The 5,394-nt window shown below is 40.3% G+C and overlaps 1 pseudogene; it reads right to left on the bottom strand.

Annotated features, from left to right (window-relative positions):
- Window positions 1-1,231: 1,231 nt before the first annotated feature.
- On the bottom strand, window positions 1,232-3,437 carry LOC123743480 (toll-like receptor 5; annotated as a pseudogene).
- Between the last annotated feature and the right edge of the window lie 1,957 nt (window positions 3,438-5,394).

Raw genomic sequence — 5,394 nt, 5'->3', positions numbered from 1 at the left:
TGAACTTTTCCCCCGATGCCTTGAGATGGATGAAATCATACCTTGAAGGCATAACTCAGTGTGTCAGAGTGAGCAATGAGCTGTCGCCCACTCTTAGCTATGATGTGGGCGTGCCCCAAGGGTCAATACTGGGGCCCCTCCTGTTCAGCCTGTACATTAATGATCTGCCTTCTGTCTGCACTGGGTCTGAAGTTCAAATGTATGCAGATGATACAGTGATATATGTGCATGCAAAGAGCAAACAACAAGCTGCACAAGAACTCACTACTGTAATGGTCCAGGTTACAAAGTGGCTCAGTGACTCGTGTTTGCATCTCAATGTGAAAAAAACTGTTTGCATGTTCTTCACAAAGAGGGCAACAGATGCTACTGAGCCAGATGTCTGTGTCAGGGGAGAAGCTCCAGGTGGTATCTGCTTTTAAGTACCTTGGCATCATACTTGATTCCAACCTCTCTTTTAAAAAGCATGTGAAAAAGGTCATTCAAATAACCAAATTCAACCTAGCTAATTTCCGATTTATACGAAATTGTTTGACCACAGAGGTAGCAAGACTGTACTTCAAATCGATGATACTCCCCCACTTAACATACTGCTTGACTAGTTGGGCCCAAGCTTGCTATACAACATTAAAACCTATTCAGTCTGTCTACAAACAGGCTCTCAAAGTGCTCGATAGGAAGCCCAATAGCCATCATCACTGTTACATCCTCAGAAAGCATGAGCTCAATACACCGACGCATGTCTTGTATTCAAGATCCTAAATGGCCTAGCTCCCCCTCCACTCAGTATTTTTGTTAAACAGAAAACCCAAACATATGGCAGCAGATCCACAAGGTCTGCCATGAGAGGTGACTGTATAGTTCCCTTAAGGAAAAGCACCTTTAGTAAATCCGCTTTCTCTGTGAGAGCTTCCCATGTCTGGAATACACTGCCATCAGACACACAACTGCACCACATATCACACTTTCACAAAAAGCATGAAGACATGGCTAAAGGTCAATCAGATTTGTGAACATAATCACTAGCTGTGTATTGCCACTTTCCATGTTGTCTGTTGTCTGTAACTTGTGAGGTGTGGAAACACTGTTGTTTTTATGGATTTTGTCTTGTTGCTTTTTGTTCTATGTTGCTCTGTCTGTATGCTACATCTTGCTTGTCCTATGTTGCTCTGTCTGTATGCTATGTCTTGCTTGTCCTATGTTACTCTGCGTGTGCTCACTGTTCAATGATTGTCTATATTGTAATTGTTTTTAATAACCTGCCCAGGGACTGCGGTTGAAAATTAGCCGGCTGGCTAAAACCGGCACTTTTACTGAAACGTTGATTAATGTGCACTGTCCCTGTAAAAATAAAATAAACTCAAACTCAAGGGATGTCTGCATATTTTCCAGTCAAAGCCACGTGGAGTCATACTATTCAGTTGGATGCTGCTCAAGTCAAGGAGCTGAAAGTGTTTGACTTGAAAGCCAAGCAAATCATCCTCACATAAGCTTTTCATCCTGTTTAGGGTAACATTTAGCTCTTGGAAATCTCATGTTCACAAAGAACAGTGCAGGTTGAATTCCTTTCATCTGGTTACCATACAGATCTAGCGATACCAAGGAGACCAGGGGTCTGAGATAGTCACCTTGTAAACACAGATTCAGTCAGGTCACAATTATATAGAGAGAGAGTTCAGGTTAGACAGTCCCACAAACCCATTTGGTTCGATCTGTAAACCTGAGTTATGTCCTAAATAGAGCTTTGCCAAGTTTGCCAGCCTTTGAAAGGTGTTAGTTCTTATAATAAGCCCATTTCCTCGTTGCCAACTGAGGTCCAGTTCCTTTAACCCTTCAAGCCAAGAGAATGATGTCTCATTGATCTCACTGTAGTTTTCACTCATATACACAATGGTAATGTATGGAGGCAGCAGAGGGACCTGATGTAGAGACTGGCTGGTGCAAGCTGCTATAGAGCAATATAGTGGGCATCTTGGGGTGTATTTCACCACCTGCAGATAGACTCCAAAGACAGCCAGCAGTATAAGGTTCCTCATCATCCCCCTGACAGAAAGTAGAAAATAATGCAAATTATTACAAAATAATTCAAATGATTGTTATGACATTACAGGGCTACAGTCCATAAATGAATTTGTTGGCTGTATCAGTCTTAGAGTATCCGCTTCAGATGAGACATCCTTGGCTATAGCGAATTCACATTTAACTGTCTCTTTGAAATATCCATAGTCCACAGTTTCTGTCCCAACCTGATAATGAAAATACTTTATTTGTGTGCTGGGTACACAGCCTTACTCTAGTCAGGTGTCACAAGGCTTACATAAGGATGTTTGTATTATACGAATGAATCACTTCTACCCCCAAGTCAGTAAACCAATGAGAGTGCCTTGGGCAATATAATTATGGCTTCGTTTGATGTGGCTGAACGATTATCATGAGACCTATTATGTGGCCAGTAAAATTGTTTTAAAGGGGCAATCTGAGATTCAAAAACTGTGACACTCTTTTGGCAAACAACTGAGGGATGGGGCTGGAGAAATGTAACCACTCTCAAATAGAGGGTACTATGAATGCAAGGACTGACCATCCATTGTAATTACAGTTTTAACCATGTTTTGAAGCTATTTATTTGGGGTTCTGATGGGGTAAGACAATTTATAAAATACAGTATGTTCTTCAAGAATCAGAAAATGGATGTAGGCCTACCAATCCCAGTTTCCCCCTTTAAATGTACCTAATGAGGCTACAATTATTTGACATTTAATAAAGTTGTCATCTAAAGAACTGTGAGGTCTTAATATGACAGCAATTGTTGCAGACTGGTGCATCAATGAGTAAAGTTGTCTTTGGGCAATGTAACCATTCAAGTAGGCATAGGCCAATAATCTAATTTGTTGAAGTGAACTACGACAACCAAAAGAAATGTTCTCTGATATCTATCAACAACTATACATGATTATGCACTTAGAGTAAACAGTAGGCTAAAGGTAATAGTTGTGGCTTACCTAAATACGCGTCGTCGAGCCTTTGAGCCTGTTTACCGGATAGGCTATTCCAGTCGCAGATACTGTAACTCGACGCACTGTTTTTCATTAACTCCTCCCCTGAAACTGACTGAAATGTTCTTATGCAACCATGTTTGAGAGTTAATTACACAATAATCTGACTGACTTTAAATTCAGTTTTTATAGTCCAGTGGTCTTACAAGTTCAAACCGTCCTCTTGAAACACAAAGGGAAAACATGTTTTCCCTCTGTGTCAACATGTTGTGCAATATTGTGTCAATTTTCCAAATAACTGCAACATTTCTGCTTTACAGACCACCAATGAGCTGACATTGCAAAGTTGTAGAAGTTCATCATGTCCAATTGAAATTCTGTAGCTTTCAATGCATTACATTGCTATTACACATTATGCTAATTAAATGTGTAGAACCAGGGGAACTTGTCTCAAAACTCCATATAGTAATATACAATCCAAAAACCTGGGCTACTTAAAGACCCACTCCCATAAATGTGGAATTGGAATACTAGAATGGCCATGGACCATTCTGATAAAGGTCAGCCATCTTGGTCAGGGAGTTGGTTAACCATGGTTTGCCAGTGCTGTGATAAGATATTGTGTAAAATAATGAATTTGAAGAATGCACAGTCTTGAAGGAGTACCCACATATGCTGAGCACTTGTTGGCTGCTTTACCTTCACTCTGCGGTCCAACTCATCCCAAACCATCTCAATTGGGTTGAGGTCGGGGGATTGTGGAGGCCAGGTCATCTGATACAGCACTCTATCACTCTCCTTTTTGGTCAAATAGGCCTTACACAGCCTGGAAATGTGTTTTGGATCATTGTCCTGTTGAAAAACAAATGATAGTCCCACTAAGCGCAAACCAGATGCGATGGCATATCGCTGCAGAATGCTGTGGTAGCCATGCTTGTTAAGTGTGCTTTGAATTGTAATTAAATCACCAACAGTGTCACCAGCAAAGGACCATCACACCTCCTCCTCCAAGCTTCACGGTGGGAACCACAATGAGGAGACCCTCCGTTTACCTACTCTGCGTCTCACAAAACCACCGCAGTTGGAACCAAAAATCGCACATTTGGACTCATCAGACCAAAAGGACAGATTTCCACCGGTCTAATGTCCATTGCTCGTGTTTCTTGGCCCAAGCAAGTCTCTTCTTATTAGTGGTGTCCTTTAGTAGTGGTTTCTTTACAGACATTCGACCATGAGTTGGCAGGTAGCCTAGTGGTTAGAGTGTTGGACTAGTAACCGAAAGGTTGCAAGATCGCAATCCCTGAGCTGACAAGGTAAAAATCTGTTGTTCTGCCCCTGAACAAGGCAGTTAACCCAGAGCTCCTAGGCTGTCATTGAAAATAAGACAACTGACTTGCCTAGTTAAATAAAGGTTAAATAAATAAAAAATGAATGCCTGATTCACAGTATTAGTATACAGTATATACTGAACAGTTGATGTTGGAGATGTGTCTGTAACTTGAACTCTGTGAGGTGCAATCTGAGGTGCAGTTAATTGCTGATTTCTGAGGCTAGTAACTCTAATGAATTTATCCCCTGCAGCAGAGGTAATTCTGTGTCTTCCTTTCCTGTGGTGTCCTCATGAGAGCCAGTTTCATCATAGCGCTTGACAGTTGTGGAAAAAGTACCCAACTGCCATACTTGAGTAAAAGTAAAGATACCTTAATAGAAAATCACCCAGTAAAATACTACTTGAGTAAAAGTCTAAAAGTATTTGATTTTAAATATACTTAAGTATCAAAAGTAAAAGTAACAATCATTTAAAATTCCTTATTAGGTACATTTTCTAGTTTTTATTTTATTTTACGGATTGTCAGGGGCACACTATAACACTCACACATAATTTAGAAATGAAGCATTTGTGTTTAGTTAATCCGCCAGATCAGAGGCAATGCGGATGACCAGGGATGTTCTCTTGATAAGTGAGTGAATTGGACCATTTTCCTGTCCTGCTAAGCATTCAAAATGTAACGAGTCCTTTTGGGTGTTCTGGACAATGTATGGAGTGAAAAGTACATTATTTTCTTTAAGAATGTAGTGAAGTAAAAGTTGTCAAAAATATAAGTAGTAAAGTACAGATACCACAAAAACTACTTAAGTAGTACTTTAAAGTATTTTGTACCAAAGTACTTTACACCATTGGCGCTTGATGGTTTTTGCGACTGCACTTGAAGAAACTTTAAAAGTTCTTGAAATGTTCCGGAATGACTGACCTTCATGTCTTAAAGTAATGATGGACTGTCGTTTCTCTTTGGTTATTTGAACTGTTCTTGCCATAACATGGACTTGGTATTTTACCCAATAGAGCTATCTTCTGTGTACCACCCCTACCTTGTCACAACACAACTGATTGGGTCAA

Source organism: Salmo salar, chromosome ssa06 (genome assembly GCF_905237065.1).
Source record: "Salmo salar chromosome ssa06, Ssal_v3.1, whole genome shotgun sequence".
Taxonomy (NCBI): domain Eukaryota; kingdom Metazoa; phylum Chordata; class Actinopteri; order Salmoniformes; family Salmonidae; genus Salmo; species Salmo salar.
This window is presented reverse-complemented; position numbering and strand designations above follow the sequence as displayed.